At 35.4% G+C, this 22692-nt stretch overlaps 1 protein-coding gene across 5 annotated transcripts in view; it reads left to right on the forward strand.

Annotated features, from left to right (window-relative positions):
* Nucleotides 1-22692, forward strand: part of MBNL3 (muscleblind like splicing regulator 3) — a 96232-nt gene that overhangs the window by 47476 nt on the left and 26064 nt on the right. The window lies entirely within an intron of this gene.

Consider the following 22692-nt stretch of genomic DNA (forward strand, 5'->3'; position numbering starts at 1 on the left):
GTGTGTATTCATGGATTAGTATGCTTGATTATATTTTCTAGCTCAGTCTTAGGAGGACCTAGAAGCAATGACACCTAACTCCCAGATCCTGGCTTCTAATAACATTTTTCAATAAAGGAACCAAGGATCTTGGGAGTAATGGCTGATTCTGGATCAGTACAGGACAAATACAAGGTAAACCTATAATGCTTTGTGCCAGGAAATAAGGAAGCTCTTGAAAAAGTTTGAAGCATGACCAAGAGGACACAGGAGCCAATCTGAAGGAGCTCCCAAGGGCCAGTGCATCAAGATCATGAAAGACTGAGGAACTGTCACAGATGGGAGGAAACATAACAAGTAAATGCAATGCAACATGCTGCAATAGAAAAGATATTAGGGGGGGGAATTGGCAAAATTCAAATAAGGTTTTTATTTTAGTTAATAATATTGTAAATCTCAGAGGGAAGGAGGGGGGTGGCGGAGGGAGAGATTAACCAAAGAATTTCTATGCATATATGCATAACCCAAGGACACAGACGATGGTGTGGTGAGGGACTGAGGAGGGGGGTGGAAGGAGTGGAAGGGGTCAATGGGGAGAAAAAGGGACATCTGTAATATTTTGAACAATAAAATAAAACAATAAAAAAAATAAAATTGTAGTAAAGTTAATTTCATGGTTTTGATAGTAGTGCTATGTATGGTATGTAAGTTGTTGATATTACAGGAATTTGAGTGAAGGGTATGTAGGGACTCTGTAGTAGTTTTGCAATCTTTTATAAATCTAAAATTATTTAAAAATGAAATATTTTTAAAAGTTAGTTTTCTTAGTCTTACATGTGCATCTTTTGTCTTTTAATGCTCAGAAATACAGCGGAGTATTGTTTCTTTTCATTTTTCCTTTTTTTTTAAACTTTGGATATGGTAAGGAGAAAACTCTGAAACTCATGAAATGGCAGATTCTGCGACTGATAAGTCAGACAATTAGATATTTAAGAAAGCATTCATATCCATAATAGCATTTCACAAACCTAGCAAATCAAGAATTTTTACTTTAGAAGGAAGACCATTCAGTTTAAATTGTTACCATGTAGAAACTGGAGATAGTGAGGAAGAGTCACTTGCCAAAAGTCACGTAAGCAGTTACCACAAGAGCCTGAGGACTTCTATGTTCTTGTAGTCATTTTAGTGTGTTTTTTTCCCCTGTGAAGGAAGAAATGGAGCAAACACCAACTGGGCTATTGTTTTATTAAACTAAAAGCATCTGGATTTTAACTCGTTCAGACTGTCACACATTATATTGGGATATACTGCCTGTGAAGTTTTGTTGCTTTCCTTCACATCTTATACTTCAAAAAAGGTGAAAAGCTAACTTTTGCTTTCCTAATCCCTTCTTCACGTATTGTTTCATGATAGTGTAGTTAGATTCATACTTTAGATTAAGGTTTCATATTTAGTACTTTGACAATCATTTGGACTATTAATTTTGAGAAGAAGGAAAAGAGGCAGGGTGCTCTTTATTTTTAGACAAAGTTACCTAACTTAGTGATACCAAGCTTTGTTTAATTGCTGAGAGTCAGGACACTGAGCTAATTATCTCTACTCCCTTGTCCATTCTTCTCCATAAACCCTGCTTTATTGAGTTAGCTAGCCAGAATTGGGGATTTTAACTGGCTGTGGATCATGTACATCTTCACAGCATGAAACTCTCTGATGTCTGATTTTGTTATATATTCATTAGTATAATGCCCTGGACAGGTAGAGGGGCACCTGTCACAGGTCAACTGAAAATAATTGTAGTAGCAGTTCAGCCTATTATGGGTCAAATATTGTACTGTAAAATAACTGGAATCTAACCCAATTCATTTAAAATGTTGTTTTATGGGAGCATAGCTCAAAATATTTTCTCTGCTCCTCGAAGCCAAGTTTGCAGTTGGCTACCTGGTGAGAAAGGACCTGTGTGTGATATATGGTCATTATCGAGATTAATATTTTGTTACAGGAACTCCATTTAGTACAAGAGATCTGAAAATGTGAAGTTTGAGAACTGTCTACTGTTTGTCAACTCTTTTGTTTGGGAAAAAGACTCTTACATGTTAGGGAAATATATATTGTCTTTTTCTCTGTTTTAAGTTTTTGTGAAATATAAGATACTTCTGTGCATCTGGAAATAGCAATTAGTTCTTCTAGGATCATGACTTTATTTATAGAACATCATTTATTGCTCTTTTTGCCCTTACAGGTTAGCTTTCTGTTTGTAACATCCCTGGGTATATGTTTTTCTACTGAAACTCAAATTTTTATTTACCCACTGGAAATTTGTAGAAAAGAAATTAGGCTTTTATTCTTATCCACGTTCTTGTGGATAGACTTTGGATAGTGAAGACAGTTTCTACATTCTAAAAACCATCCATTATTTTGAAAATATAGTCCACAGTGATATAACTCTTAAATATGTGTTAAATATGACAAGTTCCCTAAACTAGGACATAGCCTATGTGCCAGCCATGATTTACTAGCTAACTGTATAAGAGTAAAGTTTTAATTTCTGTCTTTAGCATGCAGAAATGCAAACAAAATAACTTTTTCTCTATGACTTTAAAAACCCTTCCCCCATCTTTTATGTGTCTAGGTACATCGAGTAGGCAGCATTGTAGTATCAACCAACTCTTACTCATTTCCAAATACTTTTTGGAGGCTACAAGTTTTAAAGTGACATTTTTTATGACCACATTGTCACATTGCCTTTAAATTTTTGTTCATCTTATTTTGGAGAGAGAGTAACACTGAAGTGACAATTTGAGGCTGTTTATAGCTTCAAGAGCTCTGTGTTCTTGTGTTAAATATTTGATGAACACCTATCCCAGAAGTTGTTTTTCTGTTGTTAATGTTTATGCTTATTACATGCTCCATTAAAAGAACTTAAAATTTGTCTAGCTTCTGTAAAAACATAATCTCTGAAGTTTTCACAATTTCCTGGTTATTTCACTTTCTATTATCCAGGAGAGCATTCTATAAAGAAACAAATTTATTCTTACCTTCAAAACAACTGAAAAAAATTAAAATCATGTCTGTTTTTATTTTGCTAGTACCCACTGGAGAAAGGATTTATTTTTCCAACTTTATTAAGATTAATTGACATATAACATTGTGCATATTTAGGGTATACAATGTGATACTTTTATACAAGTATATATTTTGAAATGATTTACCACAGTAAGGTTAGTTAACACCTCTATCACCTCACATAATTACCTTTTCTATTTTTTGTGGTGAGAACATTTAAGATCTCCTTCATTCACTATAATCACCCTGCTGCTGTACATTAGATCCCCAGAACTTATTTTAACTGGAAATTTGTACACTCTGACTAATATCTCCCCATTTCTCCCAATACCCAGCCCCTGGTAACCTCCATTCTAGTCTCTGTTTCTAAGTTCAGCTGTTTTAGATTTCTCATGTAAGTGATATCATACAGTATTTATCTTTCTTGTGTCTGGCTTATTTCACTTAACATAATACCATCAAGGTCCATCCATGTTGTTGCAAAGGGCAGGAATTCCTTCTTTCTCGTGGCTGAATAATATTTCATTGTATATATTTTGGGCTATTGTTTAATTTTTCCAAGAAGCTTTAGAAGTAGTCTTGATAGATGCCTCTTTCTTGGGTGAACTTCAGACATAACCATGGAAATATATGAAATGAAGTATGGTATCATCGAGTGGTGTAAACATATAAAATGCTGCCTTGTGATAATAGCTCTAACAAGGGTTCCTTGTGTGGCCTTGAGCAAGTCAGGGGAATCCTACTACCTCTGTTTCTCTTCATCCAAGGGCAAGCAGCAGTGCTCAACTTGTAGGACTATTGGTTGTGAATTACTTCAAGGATTATATAAATGTCAGAGTTCATTTAATGCTGAAAGTCCTGTTAAGTCCATTCAGAGTTCTATATACATTCAATTCCCCAAAGAAATGATGCATTCAGCAAACATTTATTGAAATCTATTACTTGTTTGGCACAGGGCTCAGTACTGTGGAAAATACAATGTTATAGAAGACATGGTCCCTGACACACTTCTTAGTTTGAAGTTGTTTGTGTTATTTGCCACAAACCAGGTACAAACTAACTGCTAAAAGAGTCCAAGGAGAGAGGAAGGGGCTGAGATTACATACAGCTGTGGTGACTAAAGATGCAATCATGTGAGAGGTGCTGTTTGAGGTATTCTTTGAAAGAGGGATAGGAAGCTATTCCAGGCAGATGAGATACCCTGAACAAAGACAGAGGGGGAAACTGTGATGTATATTTGGAGAGTTGAGTGTTAAGTCATCCTGGCTGAAGCACAGAGCTTCTGTTGGCAGAGAAGTAGCCTCAAAAGTCAGTGAGGAGTTTAAACTTTATTTTGTAGCTTTGAGGACTCTGACAATTTTTAAGTTATGTCATCATCAGCCTATGCGAGATGAAATGGTAGAGCAAAAGAGGCCGGCAAGAGGGGGACTTCTGAGAAAGTTGTTATAAGTATTGAAGGTATGAAATAATAAGAATTTAAATTAGATAGTGGCAGTGGGAAGGGAAAGCCAGTGATGGAGTTGAGATACTGCTGAAGTCAATGTAGGTAAGTAAGAGGGTATTGATATTCTATTCCAGTCTACTGCTATTTTGCTCATCTTAATATCCAATCTGCTATCATTGTTTTGGTTTCACATTAGATGCTGTCTTGTTTACCACTGTATCTTTTGTGCCTAGCTCACATAGCACATATTAGGAGTTTAAAAATTATTTGTTGAATGAAACATGAGCTTATTGAATCATTTTGAGAGAGGGAGAATAAATATGGGCTCCCCTACAAGGCACGCAGTCATCTCTACATCTGCATTTGAACTTCCACTCCCAGTTTAGTTTTTACTTAAATATGAATTGAAATTGTATACACCCATTTGCCAACTTTCCTCATTCAACCACATTTAACCTAGATTTGATGACCTACAAATTGCTGATTTTTATGAATTTAATTCTGTTCCTTAGCATGATAGAAATATTCTTTAGACACATGTCATTGGATACTCTCCAAATGTTGCATTTTGAGTGCTTTTACCCTATATATGGATTTTAAAAACTTTGCTGAGTGGCCATTGTTAAATATTATTTTAAAGTAATTAGTGTGGTAATCTAGTAATATTCAAGCATTATTTTTGCCTTAAAATGTTTAAAATTGAATTTTATAGCAGATGGCTAGCTTGCAAATCAAGATATTCTTGGAAGCCTGATTAGTGCTAATAAGGTCATTCTGAGTCAAGTATAAAGTCATAATCTGCAGAAAAGGGTTTTGTGTAAAAGGTAACTGCCTAGTCCAATAAAAATATATTTAAAGTTTAATTACTAGCTACTGCTCCAAATGTACAGTAATAATTTCAGAGTCTAATAAGTTTGATCATAGAAAGGCAATGCATTGACATTTTAAAATAAACTTAACTAGAACCCTCAATAACTAGAACTTCCTCATTTTTTAAAAAGCAGATTGTTTGAATTAATTTCTAGTTATTGAGGGCTCTAGTTAAGTTTATTTTAAAATGTCAGTTCTCTATGAGAATTATTCTTTGTCTTTCTATGATCAAACTTATTGGATTTTGAAAATATCACTGTATATTCAAAGCAGTAGCTAGTAATTAAGCTTTAAATATATTTTTATACCTTTTTCATCTTCATCTCCATTTTTGCGTAGTAATTTCTGTTTTTCAGACGAGATGACCCTGAGGCCTTGGGTACAGTCCTTAGTAATCAAGACATGATTCAGGTTTGTTTCTACTTTCAGACATAGGAAACGTACCTGGAACTTTTTTTTAAATCCTCACCCAAGGATTTAAAAAAAGGATTTTTCCATTGCTTTTCAGGAAAAGTAGAAAGGAAGGAGAGAGAGAGAGAGAGAGAGAGAGAGAGAGAGAGAGAGAGAGAGAGAGAGAGAGCAACATCGATGTGACAGAGACACTTGGATTCGTTGCCTCCCGCACAAGTCTGCAGCCAAGGTATGTGCCCTTGACCAGAATTGAACCCAAGACCCTTCAGTCCATGGGCCGACACTCTTAACCACTGGGCTAAACCAGTTAGGGTGGACATTTAGAAAAATGTTTCAATAAAAAAAGGAAATTAAAGTTGGCTATTGTAAATAATGCAGTGAACATAAGAGTGCATATATTCTTTTGAATTAGTGTTTTGGGTTCTTTCAGATATATTCCAATGAGTAGATGAGTAGATTAAAAAACTGTGGTACATTTACACAATGGAGTACTACTTGGCCCTAAAAAAGAAGGAAATCTTACCTTTTGCGACAGCATGGATGTATCTGGAGAGTATTATGCTAAGTGAAATAAGTCAGAGAAAGATAAATACCACATGATTTCACTTATATGTAGAATCTAATGAACAAAATAAACTAACAAACAAAATAGAAACATACTCATAGATACAGAGAACAGATTGACAATTCTCAGAATGGAAGGGTTTGGGGGGCTGGGTGAAGGGATTAAGCAAAAAAATATGAAATGAAATTGTATACATTGTATACACCCATTTGCCAACAAAAAACAAACTCAGACACAGACAACAGTATGGTGATTGCCAGAGGGAAAGGGGGGGGGGTAGAGGCAGGTAGAAGAAGGTAAAGGGGGGATAAATGGTGATGGAAGGAGACTTGACTTTGGGTGGTGAACACACAGTACAATATACAGATGATGTATTGTAGAATTGTACACCTGAAACCTATATAATTTTATTAACCAATGTCACCCCAATAAAGTCAATATAAATTTAAAAAGAAACTTAAAATGATTTGAACTATTTAGCAGCATTCAATTGATGTCATTAATATTTTTAATTATATACATAATTGTGATTTGCATTTGTTTAATAGGCTACTGACAGCTAAAACTAAACCAAGACTCTCTTTCACTTTTCCCAAATTCTGAAGACCTCACTCAGATTGCACATGACATTTACTCTATCTTTTAAATATTAGTGATAAAACATATGTAACCATATTTTACTTGTTTCTCCCCCAATCTTCCTATTTTCTCACTAGAGAAATGTAAGAAAAAAATGACATTACCTCCAAGTCAGAGATTGTAGAGAAAAAGGAAAGAAAGAGAGAAAGAGAGAAAGAAAGAAAACAGAAATCAAGAATGGAAGGAAGGAAGGAAGGAAGGAAGGAAGGAAGGAAGGAAGGAAGGAAGGAAGGAAGGAAGGAAGGAAGGAAGGAGGAAGGAAGGAAGGAAGGAAGGAAGGAAGGAAGGAAGGAGGAAGGAAGGAAGGAAGGAAGGAAGGAAGGAAGGAAGGAAGGAAGGAAGGAAGGAAGGAAGGAGGGAAGGAAGGAGGAAGGAAGGAAGGAAGGAAGGAAGGAAGGAAGGAAGGAAGGAAGGAAGGAAGGAAGGAAGGAGGAAGGAAGGAAGGAAGGAAGGAAGGAAGGAAGGAAGGAAGGAAGGAAGGAAGGAAGGAGGAAGGAAGGAAGGAAGGAAGGAAGGAAGGAAGGAAGGAAGGAAGGAAGGAAGGAAGGAAGGAAGGAAGGAAGGAAGGAAGGAAGTTTGGAGACACCTACTGAGAGAAGTTTTTCATTTTGAAATACTTCAGCTCTATTAATAATGTATTTGAAACAAAACCCCAATGAAGGTGTAATGAATAAAATAACACTAATGAAAAGAGGGTGGTAAAGAAAGTAAGACTCCCCAGAGAGATAATTATTTATGCCATTTTAATCACACATTTTCCACTATAAACTCTTCTTTTCTTGAAGTGAAAATGAAGATCTGTGATTAATCATGGCTCAGAGATGTCTGTTTTTTCTTACCAAACTTGCTCCTCCTTGTTCTCAATAGCACAAGTAAATGTACCCCTAGTCATCTTTGATTTCTACCCCATGGTTTTTCTTTGATTTCTGTACCTACTAGTAGGCCAAGTGTTAGAGCCCCTTCCAGCAACATTCTTCATATCTCTGCAGTTGCAGGCGGGATAAGATATGTAAACTCCTTGTGGCCAAGTTCCCCGTCCTGGTCTTCTTTATGTCTTCCACAGTATCAGCAGTCTTTTCACAGAAAGGTGCTTATTAACCGGTATGCTTTCTTTTATCAGGCAGTAAGAACAATGCAATTCAATACATGCCCTATTTACTATGGTTGCCAGAAAGGTCAGAGCTAAATTTCCTGCCCAGCTGAAGCAATTCACCTTGGTTGAGATTTTTGATGTTTTTTTATATATTTGTTGCTATTATCCCATCTTCACCATGATCTTACTCTTACTCATCAGGCTTATCATAATGATCTTATTGAAAATGCATCTTTCTTATAAGTTATTTCCCAGTTTTTCTGGAAGAATGTAGTTGTATAACTAGTGAGAGAGCAAGGGAGCAAAGGAAGGAGATAATGCTGTTTCTGAATTTCTTATTTGAAGCTTATTAAGCTATCTTTCTTTTTTTTTTCTTTTCTTTTTGCTGTGTAAATGTATTGCAGGTATTCCAGTCATGCAAACTGGGGGCTTTGGTTTTTATGGGCTTCAGTGATACTCAGAAGTAAACTAAGTGCTGCTGAGAGTACTCTTAATACATAAACAAAAGAGTAATGAATACTTGGATCACCTTAGACGTGTTTTCTTTACAATTAAAAGGACATAGTGTTGTATGAGATGTACTGTTTTCTTACTGCATCCCTGCAGGGTACAACTGATGAACTTTGGACTCAGTACTTGCTTTGAGGTCTATGAATCTATCGATATTTCAGCTTCTGTTTGTCCATAATGAAGTGCCATGATCCTCACTGGGTTGTTTGCTTAGTTGATGTGAAAAGTATTTTCCTCTTAGCTTATCTTTTTCCAGATATTATTTTGGGGAGTGAGGAGAAGGGGTAATGCTTACAATCAAGTGTGCTTTCTGCAGTAAGTGAAGGTATTAATTTATTGGAAAGCTGAGGAGAATTTGCTACAAAATCCTTTATCTGCTTAAATTCGAGCATATAGCAAACATTTAGAAAAACACTCTGGCGAGGTTTATAGAGTAAATGTAAGCAAAATGTCGTACAGAGCTCTTATATATTTAAGTTTACAACTAATACCACTCACTACTTTGTAAACAGAAAATGAATGTTTCTGAGGAGTAGTAGAGTAGAATTCTGAGAAACCCAGTTTTTTTGTTTTGTTTTTCTTCATGACTTGGATTGGCCCTCTTTTATATGACTGCTAACTTCATTACTGAGGTCGGAGATATGAAATTAAGATATCAAAATCACTTGATGTTTGAATTATCAGTAACATCAGAAAATGCTTAATAAACAGCTAAATCTGTTGTTGAATAGGACCAAATTCGCATAGAACAGAGGTTCTCAAAAGAGTTATTGACAGACTAGCAGCACCAGCTCCACCTGGGAACTCATTAGAAATGCCAGTTCTCAGGTTACCCCACAGAACTGCTGAATCAAAAACTCTGGGTGTAGGTCTGAGGATTTGTATTTCCAGAAGCCCTCCTGGTGATTCTGATGAAGACTAAAACTTTAAAATCATTGGTTTAGGGAAAACCATGCCAGTCCAGGAGAGTATCATCTAGAGAGGTACTTCTTAGTTTCAGAGTTCTCAGCAGTTGCTCCCTAAATGGTTTTCCTTCCCTTTTCCCACTGTTCTTTTCAAATGGCCTCATTCTTGGGTTATTGTTTATGTTCATATCTGGTAGAAAGAAAATGGTGTCTGTTCTGGAAGATTATATATATAATCTTTGAGAAGCTTGTTATGTTTCTCCCCCCAAGGAGTACCACAATGCTTATTAGCTAATAAGACTTAATTAGAGATAAGGCTTTGAAACATAATGCACAAAAGATGGCAGTTTAATTTTGTTTGACCCAACAGTTCTCAAAATTCTTTGACCACAGGACCCTATTTTTGTGGAGCATATAGAAACTTCTCAGGGAACATTACATCACAGATATTGGGGAAGAATAATATGTGTCTAAATGTATGAAACCAAAACAAAAAAAAATGTTCCTATTATAACACTTTGAAAACATTAGTGACTTTTTTAATACCCCAAGAGCTCTAATGTTGGTGTTTCTAGCTGTTACAGGGGGGCTTTCAAAATTTTATATGCAGCAAATGTGGAGGCATAAAAAGGTGTCTATACATATGTTATATAGTTATATACTTATTAGTTCTAATGGTTATTTCATATTTATAATATCTGTTGTATATTTTTAGTTTTTAACAATAGAAATGTATATGTATATACATACATATCACATATTCAAATATGTTTCATGTTTATATGAGTCAATCTTGGCTTCTAAGAGTTTCGCATAAAAATGAAAAAGTGAAAAATTAGTTCAAAAACTTATAAAGTTTTATAATGAAATGCAATTTTAATATTTCACCAATTTATATAAATAATATTCAAAATCCTTTTGTTGTAATTAATTATTTGTTAGTATTTTAAGCACCATTAACATCTTCTTTTATTGTCTGTTATTTGCTTTGCTTTATCCTCCTAACTTACAAGGCAAAAATGACTTGCCTGATTTCTTTTATCACTTTAATATTATAAATAAAATATAACAGCAGGTTGGCAAAGTAAAAATTTTTAAGTGTATCAACCAAAAAGTGTGGTGTTCCAAACATTTTTATAAAATAGAAATTACTTTAAATGTTTAGTCATTATGTTTCTAAAGTGTATTTTCATTATGAGAGACCTTAAAGTAAGAAGCTTGTGATGGTAGACATGTGTCTCTTGATTAGATAAACAGGTCTCCCTAAGTAAGCACTGGCTTATTGCCAGTTAAAAAGGGAGCAGTAATTCTTTTATCTTTTCAGTTATTTGCAAGGATAAGATTAAAGCCTGAATCGGCTTCTCTATCCTCTGCTATTTCACCTATCATACTGCTGAGCTGTGGGAGCAGCAACTGTTTAACAATATCCAGTTCTAAGAAGAGAAGTGTCCGTGGCTCTTTAACATTGTATATAAGTTCCCTCTCTAGGCCCATGATAATTTACCCACAACATCAAGAATTACTCATATAATAATGCACTACTTTTGTGGAGAGGTAAAATGGTAAAACAGTTTGTAATCTGTCATATTTTAATATTTAATTCACAGTAACAATTTTAGTTCTATTTGAAAGAACTAATAAAGAGAAATAAGTATAACACTTACTACATTTTGTACTCATTATATTTTCAAAACATACTAAATTTTACTTTTCATTTGTTCAAAGTACTTCTGAAGTGTATAGGGTCCAAAATTATTCCTAGAAAAACTGATGCACAGAATTGGAAAATAATTTAGCCATGATCTAAAGGCAATCAGAATCCAGGACATTTAAATCCCGGTCTAGCACTCTTTCTAATAAAAAATGGAAATCATATTAAAATTTAGACTTATTACTGCTTTGTCTAGGAACAAATATATGAGAAGTCAAAGTATGAATAGCCTGTGACCTCACTCCAAACAGTTGATTTATTTCAACACTGGATTTTTTACTATTGTTATTTTCTCTATGAGATTGTCTTTAAAAGTATAAGTACACTTTTGAGTTCTGCATGCCCAGTCGTTCAGTCACTTATAAAATCCAGGTTCGCAACTATCATCAGCAAGTATCTATAACACTTTGTTTTTAAAAAGCTGTGGGAAAACCTAAATGATGTTATAAATAGAATTGATGTGTTTATATTATTGAAGTTTTTACCTGATATATCCACGTATTGATTTGTATTTGAAGTCTTTAGATTTATTTACTTACCCAAAAATAAATTGGCAATATAGAAAATAAAATAAACATAACTCCTGTTCATATCCTACTTTTGAAGTACTGAAAAAGTCAAACCCTAATTCCCAGGCCCACAATTCATCAATCACCCTGCTTTGCTCCATCTCAAAGTATGTACATTCTCTGGTCATTTAAATGAAATCCCTACTACTGAGCTTTTGGTTGTGTAGTTTTTTGTGTGTAGTGTATGTGCATTCTCATTTGCTTGTGCTCTTAGTGGAATGGAATGCTTAGTGGAATGAAACACTCGGCACTACTTTGTGATACAGTTGATCTTTTGTCACCATTTAGACATTTTCTCTGCTTTATGATAGCGTTGAAGCTACAACACTTAGACATTTGTGGTCTGAGTAAATCTGCTTCTAAATGGCACTACTGTGTTTTTAAAAGAGTCTTCTTTTAGTGTGGTAATGACAGCCACAAAATGCACACAACCAACTCTTTCACTGAGCTCTACTTCCATCTGTTCTCTATGTCCATCAGGTTTTGCTGGACTGTCCTTTTGTCAGGTCATGGTTGTTTGTGTTTAAACTCTTATAACCCAACTCCTGATAATATGACACTGCTTCTCCCAAACCAAATGGCAAAATTCTATTGTGCAAGCATTTAATAAAAAGCTGAGCTAAGAGAGGACAGGTTTGTACTAATTGTTCTGCTTCGGTAAGGATGAAAGACTTAATGCATATAAAGCACTTTGAACAGTGCCCAGCACATGGTAAATACACAATAAAGTAAGCTGTAATGATTCAGGTGTACGTGCTATAAAAAAAATGGACATTCAGTTACCTTGTCTTACTTGTTTTCAAGTCACCCAAGATCCCTAGATAAGTAACAAAACATCTTATTCTCCATAAATTTAGCTTAAATAGTTTCTGGACATACCTAACAGCCGGTTGACGTGCAATAATCTTAGAGGAAAAAATAGTGGCCCAGACAGTAGAAATATTTGAACTAGCTCATTCCTCAGTTTAGTTAATGTCAAAGTATTTGTGGGGTAATAGTGTGCTGGTTAGGAATGTGAGCTCCAGGTCCAGAGCACCTCAGTTCCAATCCCAGCTCTGCTACGTTAGATCTGTCACCTTGCGTAAGTTTCTTTACCTCTCTGTGTCTCAGTTCCTCAATAAAACACTGACCTCCTAGGGTTGTTTATTGTGAAGATTAAATGAGGTAATGCATATAAAGCACTTTGAATAGTGTCTAGCACATGATAAATACATAATAAAGTTAGTTGCTATTATTCAGGTGGATGTGGTGTGAAAAAAAAGGGAAACCAGATTGCAGAGTTCTATAAATTCTTTAAAGGGGTTTATCATTATGACCACTTTCAAGATATTAATGGAAAATATAATTTTATGGAGGCCTCAACCTGGTGTCTAAATATGTGTCAGCAGTTGTCACATGCCAAATACATGTGTTAAAACTGTATATACAATTATTCTCCAGCACACTCATAAATGGTAAGAATTAGTTCATTTCTAAAGGTCATTTGATCTTATATACTAGAGTCTAGTATATAAAGTCAATGTAAAACATGAAACAAAATAAAACCAATTAAAATTTCTAGTTATATTTAGTAGAAAAATAAGTGGGAAAGATTGGCACAATGATGTTTATTTCACTGTATCACTTTATAAAATACTTTTTTCTAGAATTAAATTTTATTTGCCTTATATAAGAGACACATAAACTGGACTTTTATTTTTCACAAAGACCTGATTTTTTGAAGTTTTCTAATTTTCAGGGAAGGCACAATGAAGCTAGAGTAAATCTGTTTTATTTTATTTTTCCTTACTAAAATAAGGAGTCCACTAATCAAAAGGTATCAATAAGACTTTTACTATGACCCTTGAAACCTTTTTGTGGTTAATATAGAGGGTATATATTTTCAAAGAACGCTACATCCCTACAAGGGTACTATTCTCCCGGTAACTCTTGTTCCAGCTGTTGAAACTGACTTGAGGAGTTCAAATGAATAGATTTAAAAATTACTAATTAACTTTTTCTGTTCTTTGCTTTGCTTTATTTTTCCTTGTTTTAGATTTGGAGATAGGCATTCTCTGGTAGAGGTCATATTTCAAATTCTTCTCTGTAAGGATATGAGACTTTATGGTTGAGGGATTGATTTATTTTAAAACATAAAACCTCCACTTATCATTTTATCTTCTTTAAACTAACCCCATTTCTAGTCACATTGTTTGTGGATAGCCTTGTTTAGGTTCTTTAAATACCAGGAACAGTTTCATCATCATCAAATATTAACTTCTCACTGAAAGCAGGTGAGCTTAACAAGGTTAGTATATTTACTAAGTTAGACTGAAACAGGATAATTTTAAAATACATATATTTTAAAAAGTAATCTCAGTACTTTTATCTAGAACTTTGTCAATTCTGTTCAAATCCCTGAGACACATTCTGGATGAAACTTAATATACTTGATAGATATTCAGGCGAGGCAGCATAGATCTTTGTTTTTAAAAGAAAAAGAATTCGTATCAATAAATTGCTTTTCTTATGTCTGCAGAACAAAATGAAAGCTAAGTTGGCCTAATTTTCAGATATGTTTTAAAAGAATCCCTTGGCTAAAAACACCACTTTATTTAAATATACAACGTGTTTGGAGTTTTTTTGGGGGGTGTAGTATTTGCCTGATACTCTAAAATGCCTAGTTTTAATAACAAGTTAACACAGAGGTCTCAATAAGACTTTTGGTGATATAAAAAAATGTTATCATTGTATATTTGGTGTTAGTTTGGTAGTTGGGTAGGAATATGAGGAAAATGGCTTAAAGTGGATACATTTTGCTCTATTTGGGATCTGAAACATGATTTCACACTTAAGAATTTAGCCAGACCCTGTAAACAGCCATTTTGATATCACACTTTTAATTTTCTTTATCTGAAAGAGGACTTATGTTTAGCAAAGGAGGGACTGATTTTCATCTTTGTGCCTCTAATTTAAAAATGCAAAGGTAAATCAATAACTGTATTTGCCCTTCATATGACCTCTGGGTGGAGGGTTACGTGTCTGGCTATAGAGTTGTAATTATTTAATTTATTCTTAGCAGCATTCTGAGCTCTGCAAAGCTAAATTGTTTAAATCTGAAAAATAATCATTGCCTCTCTCACTTTATACCCTCTTTCTAAGTTTGCAAGATATTTGTCTAAATTTAATTCTTCTTTGTAACTTTCCTTTTACTTAGAGACAGGAAATTTAATTTTGCCAAGTGGAAACCCCAAGGTTTAAGTTAAGTGCAAAGCTAAGACCCTTAGGAATGGAAGGGATTGCCAAATACGTTCTTACTTCCCAAGTTTTAGAGCAGTTAAAATTCACTTGAGACCCTTAAGTCATGGAAAACCTAAGCTAACTGGCATGGGTTCAAGGGACAGAAGTCATAGTGTAGGAAATCCAGTTAAACAGATAAGACTCAAAGTTGTAACTTCAGAAGTTGCCTAACATACATTCAAATAAAAGAAGAAAGCTTTAGCAGCCATTTGGAAATATCTGACAGAACTTACAGCTTTGGCAATGGGAGTTGGGAAGATGTTTGTGGGATCTTTCTTTGTAGCATTCATAGGAAAAATCACCATTTCTTTTTTTTTAGCTTTTGGGAAATCAAGTAAGGAGATCTTCAAATGATGTTGTTTTGTTATAAAGTTGATGAGGGGGAAAAATTGATTCCCGGCCAGAGCCACTGTCTCTGTGGAGTTTGCATGTTTTTCCCATGTCTGCACGGGTTTTCTTCAGGTTGTCTGGTTTCCTTCGCATCGCAAAGATGTGCATGTAAGGGGAACTGAGGTATCTAAATTGTCCCAGTCTGAGTGCCCCTGTGATGGAAGTGTGTCCTGTTCAGGGTGGGTCCTGCCTTGTGCCCAGAGCTCTGGGAGAGGCTCTGGCCACCAAGGACCCTGAACTAAAGTAAGCGGGCTGGAAAACAATTCCCTTATTTGTTTTGATTCTTCTTTCTTATATATCTGTAGAACTCCCATTTATTTCCATGTTTAATATTAGAAGTATTTTTGAGTCTTTATTTAGAAGTTTGGTTGGAGCTTTGTACTGTATACCAAAAGGTCATCAGTTCGAATCCCGGTCAAGGCACATACCTAGGTTTTGGGTTCCATCCATGTTCAGGGAGCGTGTGGGAGGCAACAGATCCATGCTTCTCTCCCACATCGATGTTTCTCTCTCCCTCTTCCCACTCTAAAATCAATAAACATATCCTCGGGTGAGGATAAAAAAATAAAAAGAGGGATGGTTTTTGTGATTAAAGTATGTTGGGAAATGCTGTTAACAAAAGTAAGCAGGTTTCTTTACTGTAGGACATATAAGAGAAACTTTACTATGCTCTGGTGTGTTGTCAGTCTACACGAGAGGAATATAGTTTGCCATTTCTTACAAGTATTTAACTAGGAAACTCAGTTTTTGAGGGTTCTTGGGAATGAATAGTGGTCTCTGGTACACACTCTGGCAAATGCTGGACTAAATGATCTCTAAGAGCCATTCCAGCTTTAGTATTTAATATTTCTGTGACAGGTTGTCTATTATCATATAAACTTCCTCAGTGAAGTACAATTTCATTCTTTTTGAGAGTACTAATTCTGAATCTTTGATAATTCCAATGAAGGAGTTTGTATTCTTAATGAATAAAAAATAATTTCAGAATTGTGTCTAGAAACTGATTCTTAAATGTTCAAAATTGTCACTTTTGTAATATATATATTCTATAATGTGGAGCTATTATGGATTGCCATTTTTCCTGAATACATTATTTTGTTCATTAGAATTAACCATGCCCCTCTACTTCTCCCAGTCTTTTAATGTGCATTATCAAGGGTTGACTGGAAAATAAATCTATGCAAATAATGGCTATTCATGCCATTTTTGCATGTTTTGAATAAGTATCTGCATAGATCTTGTGTGTGCATATAGAAACATGAAGCTTAAGCAGTCATTTTCCTGAGCTTCAATGGATGACTGTTGCTTGAATTTGAGTATGCCACAGACAGACCTGAAGGAAAAAAAAAAAATCTGCCCTCCTCACCCCCCCACACATATAAAAACCTTAAAAACATAAAATCCTCATTTTCCTGTAATAATTCAGATGTTTAAAACTTCTGTATAAATTTAGAATCAGTAGTTAGGCGTGGTGGTCACTCACCATGCCTGTCTTCATTCTAACCGAAGGGAGGAGCTCTGGCAGGCATCAAAGTCATTTGAATATACACTTGCACCACTCTGGGTGGGAAAGCTAAGTGGCTGACAGGATTGGGAGGGAGCCATGTGAAGCTTTTTGGTGGGAGGAGCCATGAAATAAAAAACTGCTTTCCCCAACAGTCAACTTCCTTAAATTCCTTGTAGCTGGTCAGGTAAGCTGGGACTGAGAGTGCCTTCTGGTTTGCTCCGGGCAACTAAAGGCCAAGTAGAACCTGGGCTGATTCCATGGAGAGGGCTGCTTACAACTTTAAGGTAAAGGGGGCAAATTGAGTTTTGGATTATTCGACTCTATTTAGCTCAACTCACACGGATAGAAGAATAAATAGGGAGAGGGTGGACAGATAATATATAGATTTGAGCATACTTATACTAAAAAGTTATTTGTTGTTTATCTGAAATTCAAATTTGGTTGGGAGTCCTATATTTTCCTTTGATAAATTTGACAACCCTAGATAGTATTCTAAGCAGAAGCCCTAGCTGGGAAGAAGGGGTGCAAGTAGCTGGTGTCCTCTTTGTCCTTGTTCTAAATTGCTGTGGTAGGTGACTGGATGGGGTGTCCAGAAAAGGGAAGTGAGGGAAGCCTATGAGCAGGAGATCTGACTGACTCTTGGCTGAGATACCCTTTTATGTTATTTCATAACAAATTTTATGCAATAAGTAGATTTTGAAGTCACATGGTTTTATGTGTATTTTATTCTTAGAGTAACAAGTTGAATGTCATGATTTTTCTTTCCTTTTTTGCTAAATTTTAATGACATTTTATGTTTGCTGCCATCAACTACTTTAAAGACAACTTCCATGAATACTTAGCATCAGAAATGCCTTCTGACTTTTGGTAATTTGTATCAGTGTACTTCAGTAGTCTCCGGGTTTTAATTTGATTCTGGTTGGCTGCTTGGAAACAGAGACAACGCATTCTTGAGGAGCTTATTATTGAACAGATATTCAGTTAATATTTTTCTAAAAAGATTGAAAGTATTTGGTTAAATCAGGAGGAAACTGGGGAGGGGGCAGGAAGTATATTTGGGGTATTGGTGAGGCAGGCTTGGTTTCACTGTGAACAGCAACTATGATATTTTATTTAACCTTCCAAAAATTTCAAGGTAAAAATTTAAGGTCATGATTATTTGAAAATAAGTGTTTAATGCAAATGCAGCTGAATGTGTGTCTTTGAAGTACAGGGGAACATGTTTCTTATAAGAAGTCAGTATATGTAATAGAGATCCACAAGGAGGCCCCACCCATGTTATTATCCCAAAACCAGGTATTCCACCTTTGTCCAAGTAGCTTCTTGGGAATTTGACTTGCAGCTTGTTCAGAGAAATGTGGAGTAGAGGTGGAGCAGTTTGAGAAGGCAGTTTATTCAAAGCAACCCTGGAAATGCAGTGCTCCCCCAGGCAGGCCCAGATGCTTCTTAGATATGAATCTTCTGCAGGTTCCTTTATTCAGCTCTGTGGGATCCTGTACCCTGGGGGTTCCTGTGACCACAGACTTCTGTGAACACAGACCAGAGTTAGTGTCTGTGTACCTCATGAATTCTTGACACTTCTGGTTCAGTTATACTGAATTACCAGAATTTTTCAGCAAGATGGTCACATACACCTCTGAGTATATATTCATAGGAAAAAAAAAAAAAAGATATAAATTTGTTATTTTCTGGGCCTGAATAGGATAACGGTTTATTTGGAACAAACAACCAGGAACAACCTTAGTCATGTGTTGGCTACGATTCTCTTCTTGGAGCAAGATAAAAGAAATTATGAAAGGAAATAACAAGAGAATGGAATATAAACACAATAATCTGATGAACAAAATAGATTCAGTGACATAGAAGCAAGGAACAGACTGAGAAATCTCAGAGGGAAGGTGGGGGTGGGGTGGGGAGAGATTAACCAAAGAATTTATATGCATATATGCATAACCCATGGACACAGACAATAGTGTAGTGAAGGCCTGGGGAGGGGAGTAGGTGCAGGGTGGAAGGGGTCAATAGGGATAAAAGGGGACATCTGTAATATTTTGAACAGTAAAAAAGAGAGAGAGAAAGAATTAGGCCTCTAAGGCAGACTTAGTGTTAGGCCCTGTAAGATTATTTTCACAAAGTTTATTCATTCAATCAGCAAACTTTATGGACTGGCCACTATTAACCAGGCACAGAAACATTCCTGGAGATTCAAAGATGAGGAAGATATAGCCCTGCCTTTAGATAAGCTCAAAGTCTAATGGGGAGATAGGTATGCAAACAATTTATCACAGTGTACACAGTGATAAGTACAACCATAAAACTGAGTACAAGGTGCAGCTGGAGGCACAAAACAGGGGGAGATAAATGGCAGTGGGGGTGGGGAGATGGGTCCAGGGAAATTTTTACAGAGGAAGAGTCATTTGAACAGAAAATCCATATTGGGTAGTGAGAATCTGAAAACTTGGCTTCTGTCCTTCCTGTGCTGCTTGTTAATTATAGGACAAGCCACCTCATCTCTTTCTCTGAAAGATAAAGGTGCACAAGATGTTCCTTAAAATCTGTCTCAGCCCTAAATGTTGCAATTCTGGTAAACAAGTTATCTTAGTGGGCTATTTCAGAACAATGGGGGATTGTTGAGCATATTACTCCCTTCATCTTTTGGAGGTCACAATTTGAAAGCTTTCTTGAGACAGGCAAGAAAATTATTCAGACCTTCTCCCTGCTTCTTACATATTCAATCTTGGTTTCTGGTTTGTTCCAAAGTCATTGCCCTGTATATGTATATCAGTGCTGACTGCCGTGGAAGGTGTGTGTACTTGGCTGGACCTCTCCATGGACTCTACGTTCAGCCTCATTAATTTTGGCTTCAATATATTCCGGAAATGGTTTACTATAGATCTGAAAAAAATTTCTTGTCTGCATTCCAAATTTAAATTAAAACTTGTATGCAAGATTTTAAAAATGCTCTTTGTGTATATATATTGACATTCATAGATGGTATAATATTGGAGGAGAAAATAATACAAATTATATTTGTATAAAGACAAAACTCTAAAAGGAAAAAAGTGGAGAATTTGCCATTAGTATGCTGATATCTGGCTAATACTCAGTTTATGTTGATGTGCCTCACTTTTAGCTCTTTGAGATCCTTCCTAGCCTTTAATAGGTCTGAGATGGTTGTAGGAATCCGGGAACCTAGTACGTATGATTTGTAATTTTAAAATTGCTCTTACTTCCTCTGAGAGGCCATGTCTATGCATATATGTAGGTTTCAGTGGGGCAATATAAAATCAATAGGATTTTTTCTTTTAATAGATGATCATTTAAATGGAATAACATTTTTGTTCACAGAACTAATCATCTGTTCGTTGCCTTTATTTAACATTTAACTTAATTCTTGGTGGCCTAGCAGAGCAGTGAGATATCTTTGAAAATATAATCCAGCTATATTTGAGAGGATTTTCCTCCATAATTCCAAATGTATTTTAAGCAGCAAGTAATTTTGCAAACAACTGTTTCTGTTAAGATACAGTGATTGACAAAGTGTAATTTTCAGCTTCATGCTGTCCTTTTCTTATTCTGATAGATAGTATAACTTTCTGTCATGAACATAAAAATAGTACATTTCTCAGAGTTTTTCTACCACCAAGTATATGGAAAGCCTTGTATCTGACAGAATCTCCTAGGTCCCAAGACTTCGGTGGGGTTTGAAACTCTACAAGGCTACCTTTCTCTTTTAGTCAAAGGTTTTGCACTCATTTGTGAAAAGCTTAAAGGTAGGAAAAAGGAAATAGATTGAAGTTTGGAATTTTTATAAATGCTCTGCAACTTTTTTTGTTTGTCATCAACTTTTTCATGCAGTTGTATTTTAGAAACTTCACTGACCATTTTCTCCCCCCTGCTGCCTTTTGGATGCATATTCAAAAAGAGTAGATAAGAGAGGGCTGCTGGAAGATTCATAGGTGTAGTAGTGCTTGTTTCAGTAGAGAATCACTCTGGGTAGAGAATGCAGATATTTTTGTCTTTTATAAACTTTTTTTAATATAAACAACAGTCTCTGTTAAGGTACTATTGCTATACATCTGCATTGTTATAGAATTAAATTATGAATTCTGTCATTCATAAGAGACTACTTTATAAATCAAGTAAAATCTCATAAATAAGATGAATATGTTTGTTTTTTAAATCTCATGCTGCCTCATATTCCAGTTTAGTTTTAAAGCCCAACTTGATGTAATTTTTAAAGAGTAAGTCTCTCTTTTTCCCTATTTTTATATACTGTTTTGCTTTGTAAAAAAAAAAAAAGTCATTAGTTTCCCAGGATAAAAGCTTAAGAAAACTTATTATATGTAAAGGACAATTATATAAAAACACAAAGGCGGGTAGTAACTCTTTGTAGATTGGCAGGACATGTGCCAAATACCCCGTTTTCTCCCTCTTTTCCTTCCTCTCCCCTCTCTGATTGCATTCAATATAAATAATGTTAAAACTCTAAATTGTAACAAATGTCAAAATCCTAATGTATTTCTCCCCCCCCCCCGCCCCCCTTTTCAAATGATCTATTGTTTGGAATTTCTAAATATAAGACAGTCCTCATTATACAGGTTTTTTGGAAAGGAGTAATAAATTGTGTTCTCTATAAATGCCTATGGTTGTGTTTGCCACTTGTCTGGGAGAGCTATGGTGCCTAATTTCTTTTTTCATTGCTGCTCTGTAACTGTCCTAAAGTATGGGGATTTGAGCAAGGGTCCTAAATGTAAGTATGCAGGAAAAGAGAAACTAGTCTGAGGGGAAGAAAGGTCAGGAGTAAGTTCTTTAGACCTGGTTAGGGGCAAGATTTCCAAATGCTGCTGCAATTAGAGATAAAAAGGAATGAAATTCAGAAGAAGAATCAGAGAGATAGAGATATAAGGTCTGAGCAATTACTGTGACAGATGAAAGTTTGCACGAATTTCATTTCTCAAGGGAAAAGAGATTAGAGAGGAGAGCAAAGGATCTAGTACCAAACTTTGGGGAAATCTTTAATGTTAGGGTGTGAGAGAAAGAAGAGAAATGGTAAAGTAGAAACTAATATGCTTAGCTGTGGAAGCCACTAAGTGTCACTGCTTCCCAGGGCTGTTAATTTTGAGTCATATAACCTCAATTATGCTGGGTTGAGACTGGAGAATCTAGGGACTAAAATCCTTGAGACTATCTTTGCCTTGGTGCTAGTTGTGGTAAGTGTAAAAAGAAGCTCATGTTATCTGTTGGGAGGTGTATTAATGGGGGAAATCTTCATTATTGTGATTTTAAATTTTTCGTACAGCGGTTATATGTGCTGAAATTATGTGGCTATCCTTAGGCTACTTTTATGAATTTGGGAAGATTGGGTTAATAGCATTCTCAACTCTTACTACTAATAAATTATTCCTTTTCCAGGATTTGCAGAGAAATGTAAAGGTACATTGAAACTAAGTTATTATTTCATTTTATAAATCATTTAATTTGATTAAAAATAAATTGAGCAATGGGAGAAACAAGAGGACAAACCTGACAGAAAACAATAGTTGAACCTTTCATATCTCAAGCTATGCTTTAAGTTGTACTCAGCTTCTTGCCAGGGAAAGTAAAATAATGGAGCGCCTCATCCCACTGATCTAATATTTAAAAGAGCAGTTGCAGTGCATCAGGTTTTGCATTACATGTAGGTCTATAAAGTCTTGAAGGAAAAATCTTGATTCTCAGTGAAATTATGGGGATGATTTAGTAACAAGATAACTA

This window comes from Miniopterus natalensis, chromosome X (genome assembly GCF_054644295.1).
Source record: "Miniopterus natalensis isolate mMinNat1 chromosome X, mMinNat1.hap1, whole genome shotgun sequence".
NCBI classification, from domain to species: domain Eukaryota; kingdom Metazoa; phylum Chordata; class Mammalia; order Chiroptera; family Miniopteridae; genus Miniopterus; species Miniopterus natalensis.